Source organism: Gavialis gangeticus, unplaced genomic scaffold (assembly GCF_001723915.1).
Source record: "Gavialis gangeticus isolate Ggan-Ray unplaced genomic scaffold, GavGan_comp1, whole genome shotgun sequence".
In the NCBI taxonomy this organism is placed as follows: Eukaryota; Metazoa; Chordata; order Crocodylia; family Gavialidae; genus Gavialis; species Gavialis gangeticus.
The window spans coordinates 37,031,746-37,041,156 of NW_017729034.1; the positions used below are offsets into that span (position 1 = coordinate 37,031,746).

At 39.0% G+C, this 9,411-nt stretch overlaps 1 long non-coding RNA gene across 3 annotated transcripts in view; it reads left to right on the forward strand.

Annotated features, from left to right (window-relative positions):
* Window positions 1–9,411, forward strand: part of LOC109304814 — a 57,599-nt gene that overhangs the window by 15,696 nt on the left and 32,492 nt on the right. For all 3 annotated transcript variants that reach the window (XR_002099472.1, XR_002099473.1, XR_002099471.1), the window contains exon 2: window positions 34–96. This is a non-coding gene — a long non-coding RNA (uncharacterized LOC109304814). The remainder of the gene's footprint in view (window positions 1–33; window positions 97–9,411) is intronic.

The following is a 9,411-nucleotide window of genomic DNA, read 5'->3' on the forward strand; positions in this document are numbered from 1 at the left end:
GGATGATGGATGCTTTATCTTCTCTTTTTCTAGACAAATGACCAGTAACCTCTTCTCTTCCTATGGGTCCTCACAACTGAGGATAGCCCTTTGAAGGTAAAGGAAATACTTTTTCTAACCTGGAAGTAGGCAGGGATAAGCATGACTTAGCATGAGTAAGGAGAGTAGAATCTGGTCCGAAAGGAGAGAAATCACTGCCACTGGATAATGGATTGACAGTGACCTATTCAGTGTACGTACAAGCTATAGTGAGGCTGAGGCTTCACACATACCAGGTTAAAAAAAACAGTAGATATCCCAGAAGGCTATCACTAGGGTGATCCTTTCTTGTACCAATCCCTCCCTTGTCTTCATTAACCCAGAATAGAAGACAGTTACTTCAGTCATTTACAGGCCATGATGACTCTGGTCTCCCTCTGCCCTGTGTAGTAAGTTTTCTTATGCCGGCTGATACTAGATGCAGGGGTTTGCATTTCAAAGACCCTTTATCTGAGTCTTAATGTGAAATTTGGGCAAATGCAGAGGGAACTGCCAATCAAGCCTGGAAAGCTTGAGTTATGTGATTTACATGAAAATCTATAGCTCTCATGGTAGCAGAGAACAGCCTGAAAACATTACCTCCTACAGGGTGCATAATCCCAATCTCAATTTTTTAAAAATATACATTTTTTAACTGCTAATGATTTGGATGGATTTGGATTTCAGCAGTTTAAAGGCACTATTTATTCTTTCTTCTTCTTTTATTTAAAATATGGTAATTAGAAACTGAAGGTGTTTCCTGCTACCCCAGGATCTAGTCATCATCATGTAGTTCTTTCCCACATCTCGCTTGCTAATTTTTTTTGCAATTTATTTTAGAGTCTGGATTAATCCTTGGTAGAATTCATTGATTCTGAAAATGAGGAGCCCTCAAGTTATCATTTAAATGATGAAGACAGGCCTGTTGGTTGAGAATATATTTCCAGCGTGGAAAGGCATAGGATGTATTTCTTCTGAGTCTTTGATACATGATGACTCACCTAAACAGGTGTTAAGAATCTGCCTGAGCTAAAGGTAGCTCTGGATGCCTTTGTACTTAAATCAATAGCTTCCCCACTTTCCCAAAGGGGAATTACAGATTGCATTAGGGCAGTAGCTCTCTTTCCAGGCTGCAGGCTACTATCCACATCTGTTCCTGACTAAAGGCAAGATATCACAGCTCTACAAACTCTAAAAATATTGCCATGGTAATTAATAACATTTTGTTCTAAGAGCAATGGCTGAATTTTTTTGAAGGAAAATATTTTTTCTGTTCTTAAAACAAACAGATAAAGGAATGAATTTGCCTTAATAACCTGATTAGAAAGGCATTGTAGTTCAGCAGCTGCACTGTGCACCATTTAGCTTACGGTGCTACCTTGAAGAGAAGACAAAGGAAACATGATTGGAACAGAGAGCAATCAACAAAACAAGGTGTATAGCAAATGTAATTGTTACAAACTTGATTCTGCTGCTGCAGAACTCCAATGAAGGTAGAGGCCAGACCTACATATTTATTTTTGTGCAAAGGCCTTACAGAGCATGTATTTTGTGCACATTTAGTTTGACATTCCTGAAACAGACCCCTCCGGGGTTCTTTCCGTAATTAATACACATGATGTCTTTCAAGACATCGCATCCCAGACTTACCAGTGCAGATTTCTGACTGATGTCTTTTAAAGCTTTTTTTTGAAGCTTTGAGAGAGCTTCAAACTCAACTTTCTTAAATGAACAGAGCTAATCTAATTCCCTGTAGTTACCAGCTGACGGCTGAACACCTCCTTGATCGTATTACAGAATACACCTCATTTTGTTCCTTTCTGGGCAGTTTAGTGTAGTTGTCAAAGTCATTAGAATATGCCTGCTAACATAAGATGTTTCTTCTATTGTGTATTCAGTCCTATTGTTTGAAGTTAGTACAACCCTGTTTGAAAACAGCAGTTTCCATAGGAACAGTTTTCCCAAATAAATCTTACATGGAGAAGTATGTCATAAATAATTGGTCTTATCCTGAGGGAACTGTTAAACACCCAAAGAAAATGCAAGGAGAGAGACAGAGAAAAGGCAAGCTATCAGAAAGGCACAAAGTGATGGCAGATTGGGAAAAGTACCTATTTTTTAAATCTCTCTACAATTCACTTTAAAATAAATCTCTATAATCTCCCATAATATTAAAAAACCCAGAGTCTGAAGTAGGAGCACATATTGATAACGTAACTTCTCTGAGATAGATACTAAAGTGTCATTCATTAATATTAATGAATGACACTCTATTAATATTAGCTCTGCTTAAAGTACAAACTGGTAAAGCCACCATCATTTATAAGGTGGTCATTTTCTATAGTAAAGACGACTTTAAAATATATTTTTGGTCCAGCACTTATGTTGCCTAATTTGCAGAAAAAATGAAATTGAAATATGTTTTGGGCATATTTTAGAACATAAACATAAATTACAAAGAAAATACACAGTCAAATTCAAAAGGAAGCATTAATGGCCAACACTGCATTCTGACGTATTTTCATCAATGACATGTTAATGATCTGTGAGAGAAAAGGAAAACTATACACATGCGCACATTTAATACCCCATCTTCCTGTGAGTAAATGTTATGGGTATTCTTACCCACGAATCCCTCAAACTGGGATATGAAAGAAACTATGACCCATCAAATCTCAAAGCCAAGTAGAGCTGAGTGGTTCACTGTTGGACAGGAGGAACCCAACTGCTGTAGAGAAGGCAACAAGTGTTGAGAGAAATAAATGGTCCTTGTGATTCTTAACAGGCAATACAGGTTTTCCTCTCTTTATGCGGGTTCTGTCTGTGCGAATTCACTCTTACGCGATGACCCTGTTTATACCAAAAATTCATTCCATCTGAGGTAAATTCACTCTTATGCGATTGGTGCAGTGGAAGCCCACAGTCAGCTGCTTTGTGCAGTGCATTGTGGGAGTGATGTGCACCAAATTATTGTCTCCTGTGTGGATCTGTGCTCCTCTCTTGTCTGCAACACGGGTTTCTGTGGTTGTCATCCCTGTCTTCTTAGAATCCCTCTTGCTTATCTCCTATGGATGTTACCCTGCCTGTACCTCCTACCAGTGATGTGGAGTTTGACACTAAAGACCCTTCACTATCCTCTCTACCACCCTGTGCTTGTGTGTCCTGTCTGCTGTTGGTGAGTACCAAAATTGTCCTGTAAAAGTGGTAGAAATGGGTCTGGGGGTCAGTACAGTCCAGGTCTTGGAATGTATCCCTTTTTGTTACGTTGTAAAGTGGGTTCCCTTTGAGCAAAGTCGAGTTACGTACTGTTTTCCAGGAACACATGTACAGCATAAAGCGAGGGAAACCTGTCCTATTGTATCAGAGATAATCCTGAAACAATGCTTCCATGGTTTTAGAGGTCGCCATCTGTCAGTTTTCAGAAGACAGATAAAGCATACCATTTTTGGTCTTTAACAGACAATCTACTTTCCTTAAGTATCCCAGCATGGATAACTATATTTATTCTTCCCAAATTGTCCACTCTACTTCTAATTTAATATAGAATCATTTCCTTCCTATTCAAATGCAGAATCCAAAGGCCACATGCAGTTATCTACTCGCAAACTACAATGCTATACACCATTCTGTATGTGTATTGATGTACACTGTACTTTGTAGATTGTTCTCTGTTCAGGCCATGTCTCTTTTGTCTTCTCTCAAGACTGAATTTTAAGAAAAATGACATAATACAGCTGCTGAGCTACAAATCCTTTTTTAACTGAGAGGCATAATGAAAATGTATTCTTAAACTTTTGATATATTCTTAAACTTATTTTGATAAAATTTTGAGTGCATTTGTTTGGAGAAGTATTTTGATCTTAATTTTTTTCACAATTGTATTGTTTCTTAGTTACTTTTAGAGGCTTAATTTTGATTAACTTTGCCTATAAACCTCAACCAATGCAGCTTCCAAATAGCAGTAAAAGCCCTAAGTAAAATCTTGACTCTAGTGACTTTAGTTGAATCAAGATTTCATCTCCAGGGTTTTTGTTTACAGCCATGGATAACTCCAGAGCACAATTCTGTGAAGGTCTATGGCTATCTCTAGAAAGTTTGTCTGGAAAAAGATATGCTCATCTAATAATTTGAACTGTTTCTTCTCTGTTTCTGATTAAGCTAGCAAAATAATCATTGAGGCAATTCTTCTGAATGACACTTTTACTCCAGCTTAATTTCTCTCAGAACCAGCTGCCAAGAAACTTATTTCCATTGTGCTACCACTTAGGAAAATGGTGTGGCTGGCTAGTTTAGGGTATATCATCAATTCAAATAAGATATATAGTCAGGCTGTAAAGCATCTGATGTGATGCATGTTCTATCCTTTAGAAAACTGTCTTTCTGCAAATGAGTAATGTTTCTAAACCATTGAAAGGACTGTCATTATACTGTTTTCCTTTGTAAATCTGCCAAGTCTGGTTCACCAGAGCTCAGAGAAGAACTTTAACTTACATCTAGTACACAATGGGAGTGCAGCACCAAGCTCCGCTACTCCACCCAGGGTAATCTGCCATGCATCAGAGTGCATGTGGAATGGGAGTTCCTTGGAGTTGAGTAGCAGCAGTGCACGAGGTGTGCCGCTGCTACTTGTCCCCAGGGAAACATACATTCCTGCTCATCTGGACATGCCTTAAGGTTCCATACAGTGCTAGCATGTTTGCTTTTACTCCTTTAAGGTAAGATTAGGTTCAGTGGAACTCTATTTACACCAGATAGACACTGACTCTAGTTTGACTCTGTTAAAACTTTAAATAGCTTTTGATGTAAAATCTTCAGAATAATAGACTGTATTCTGGGATAGGGAGGGTGACATCTGAAATAATCCCTCGTCAGCTAACATAGGGTTTTGGAAGAGCAATGGTTGATTTTTAGGGTATTTTTAAATGGCAGATTAGGTAATTCTTACAGCCTCTGTATTGTGAAACATAATGGAGTTTTGTCACAAAGAGAAAAAGGTTGCAGTATGCAACATGCAGTAAAAAGTGGAAGAGAGACCTGTTGAAAGGTCTGGGTAAGCATCAGAGGGGAGAGCAGCATGGGGGATATCAGGGTGGCTTTCTGCTATACGCCACCAAACCAGGAAAAAGAGGTGAATTAAGACTTTTTTAAAGGGACATCTGATGGGAGGGAAATACTGCAGTGCACAAGCAGTCCAGCAAATTATTGGAGTGTGCTGTGAATGATATTTGACATAGACGGTAGAGAGGCCAACTAAGGGGGACCCTTTTTTCCACCTACTTCTCAAAGGTAACTTAGGTAACAGTGACCACAAAATGAGAGAGTTTAAGATCCTCAGGGCAGGAATGAAGGAGAACAGCAACAACAAAAAAAAGACACTGGACTTCAGAAAAGCAGACTTCAATCAACTCGGGGAACTGCGGTGAAAAAAAGTGGGGCAGGGCATAGTCCTGGACCCTGCCCTGAGGGGGCAGCCAGAGCATCTCTATGGCTGGCTGCTGCCCTGGTGCCAGCTGCAGGGAGCTGGACTGGGCTCCTTCTGGTAAGTGGCAGGGGGGGCATGAGGTCAGCCTGACCGCGATACCTGGAAAGATCATTGAGCAAGTCCTCAAGGAATCTACTGTGAAGCATCTAGAGGAGAACAAGGCATTTGGGAACAGCCAGCATGGGTTTGCCAGCAACAAGTCATGCCTGACCAAACTGATTTCCTTCTATGATAGGATGACAGGCTCTGTGGATGGAGGGAGAGCAGTGGATGTGATATATGTTGACTTTATCTAGGTGAAGTCCCCTCACATTTTCATTAACAAGCTAAGAAAATACAGACTAAATGAAAGTACTTGTAAAGTAGCTACATAACTGGTTGGGTCATCACACTGAATGAGGGCTCAATATCTAGCTGGGAGGAGGTATTGAGTGGGTCCCCCAAGAGTCTGTCCTGGGTCCAGGATAGTTAAATATCTTCATTAATGATTTGAATGATGGGATGGAGAGCATGCTTACCAAATTTGCAGATGGCACTAAGTTGGGTGGAGTTGTAGCTACTCTGAAAGGCAGGACTAGGATCCAGAATGACCTGAATAGACTGGAGAAAGGATCTTCAATCAACCAAATGAAATTCAACAAGGATGATTGCAAAATCCTGCACTTGGGATGGAATAACTGCATGCAGAAATACTGACCGGGGAATGACTGAATAGGCTGCAGTAACACAGAGAAGGACCTGGGGGTTACAGTAGACCATAAGATGAATATGACCCAACAGTGTGCTCTTTGTGCAGAAAAAGCTAACAGCATACTGGGTTAGTTAACAGGAGTCTTATTTGCAAACCAAGGGAAATGATTCTATCATCCTGTTCAGAACTCATGAGGCCTCATTTGGAGTACTGTACCTGGTTTGGGCGACACAGTTCAAGAAGGATGTGGACAGATTAGAAAAGGTCTGGTAGACAGGGACAAATATTATTAGAGTCCTAGGAAACATGACTTATGAGGAAGAGCTAAAAGAACTCAGGTTGTTTAATTTGGAGGAGAGAAGACTAAGCAAGGGATTTGATAACAGTCTTCAAATGCCTAAAGGTTGATTACAGAGGATGGAGATACAATATTCTTTGTGACTGTAGGAAACAGGACTAGAAGCAAGGGCCTCAAGATACATTAGAAGAAACTTAGGTTGGTGATTCAAAGGAACTTTCTGAATAGGAGGGTGGTTAAGCATCAGAACAGGCTACCTAGAGAAGTTCTGGAATCTCCATCCCTGGAAATTTTCAAGAGCAGCTAAGATCAATAGTTGATTAGCTTAGTTCAGTCAGGAATGAGCCAGGGGCTAAACTAAATGAAGAAATGTTGGAGCAAAGTCTCTTCCAGCCCTGCTTTTCCAAGGTCCTATATGTGACAGCACATACAAAAATATATTAAAAAACAAACAAACATGATTCCTTCATTTGATCTGAGGGATGACATTGAACTGTACATGGGTACAATACTGGGGTGTAGTTGCATGGCTAAATGAAAAGAAACTGAAGTATTGGTCTTGGTTCACATCTGAACTTGCAAAAATGTTTGGGCTTGTGGCAACTATGGCAGCCTATACACAAGCACCAAGGCTGCATGGATATGCTGGAATTCCAATGTGTTGGAGCAGACGAGTCTGCCGGAGCATGGCAATTGCTGCACTAGCAGCCTCCTGCATCTCATGTATCAGTGTCCCTGTGCTTAAAAATGGCTTCAGGGTGCTTGAACAAAAGCTCATTGAATGAGCTTTAGTTCAAGTGCCCCCACTGCCATTTTTAAGTGCGTAGATGCTGATATGGGAGATGTGGTGACACTTTATAGCGGCTCTGAGAGCCGCTGTAAATTAATACCCCCCTTCCAGCCCCTAGACCACATGTAAATGTGTCCTATCGCTCTATAATGCTCTGTGTTTTGGATTATGATGCTAAGAATAGACTCTGATCAAGAAATGGAGCAGGAAGCTAAAAGTGTTGGCTTCCTAGCTCAGGTTGCAGAACTGAGTTTTGCCAGTGAAATCATGCATCCCTTTGAAAGCAGAAGGCTCTCAGGGTGCCAGATGATTATAATATCTACAAGAAACAATTGTATCACCTATAATTTGATATAAATGCAGTATAAAATCTTATGTAGATTCTATTATACTCCTTTCAGATTATGTGCTGTGAAATTACTGTCTCATAAGCAGTGCTGGAGAAAATGTAATGAAAATGGGAATTTAAAAAAGACAATTTGATTCTAGCTCAAAATACAGAAATTCTGACAGAAAACAATAACTGTTACCAAAAATATTATTGGAATGAGAAGTACAGAATTCCCTCTGCAGGAAATGATCTTAGGAATATAAAATATAGACATAGTAAATGCTAAAAACCAAAACTGCATGAAAGTGAGATTTGTGACAGGGAAATATCCAATATTAAAGATATAAAATGAATATTTCTGCCTTCTGATAGTCACTGATCATTGTAGTTTATGCACAGACTTGAAATACAATATTTAATTCATTCATTTTGATACAACACAAGTAAAGGTTGTATAGTTGCCTTTTTTTGTTTTGTATTTTCTTTTTATTTCCTATTAAAATCTTTCCCTCCATCCATCACATCCTACTTCTTACCCAGAAACAATCACTGCTTTTCCCAGCAACGACAAATTAATTCTGCCATTAAAAAAACAATTCTGCCTCTCTAATTCCAGTTTCACTCTTCCTCAAATGTTCAAAACCCAGGAGTTTGACAGTTCCCTGCCAGTCAAGATATTTTTTAAAGATAACAAATGTGGACATTCTCATTTATTTATTCATTTTATGTTATGGTTTCCATATTAATGGGTTATACTTCCTACCCATAAAATTCCCCCCAAACTAGGACTGCATTGGTGGTCAAATGCTCTCTGGAATATAGCAAATAACCTACAAAAGCTGGGAATTCCCTGAAAGAATAAAGTGGTTAAGATTTTATTAAAGTATATATCTTCTATTTTCTTATTTATGCCATACAAAACTAATTCAGTCAGGGTATATTGCTTTGGTTGACTTAAAAGTTGACAAGGTAATAACAGATAAAAATAATATCAAAATAATAATGTGCAAGAGAGAGAATTGTAAAGTGTTACTAAACCATGTATATGTTTTTTAGCTTGTGACTGGAAGGCTTAGGGAATAATTTATGTATAAAGATGCAGGTTTTTACAGGAACTTTGGAATCCTCCCAAGATGCTAGCTAGTCTGATATTCTGAGTGGGTTCTCATATGGATTTTGGAACAATTCAGACACACAAAGAGACTAGTAGCTTCCTCACTTACCCATTTAATTGCTGTTACACAAGCTGCTAAGAAAGACATTACTGATGGTTTAGACCACTTCTAAGACATTGTGTCTTTTTAAAAATGCTGGTTGATCTTTTAGTAGTAATAATTGTCTAGCAATAAGTTAGCAGCAATTGACCAGTGATGATGTTCTGATTACAGGGGAGATTTTAATTGTGGAATTGATGAAGTTACAGATAGACGCCATCTGGATTGTCACCCATTATCTGTCTTTTTATTTTGCAAGCCAGTGATTTAATTGATGTATAGAGGAATTTTAACCCTTATATTAGGCAATATACTTGATTGGGTAACTGTCAGTTTGTACTTAGTGATACTAGACAAATTTTATGTTTTTCAAAATCATTTAATGTCCTGATTGCCAGTCAGATTATGCCCAGTCGGTTCTCTGCCAGTCTGGTTCTGTTTTCTTTAATTTCAGCCTCCATTCATGCACGTGGTTAGTATTCCAGCACCTGCTTTTGACACGGTAATTTTTATTTTTTCATTATGTTTTAACTTTCCCAAAAAGAACTGAACCTGGAACACTTCCCCCCCCCCCCCCCCCCCCCCCC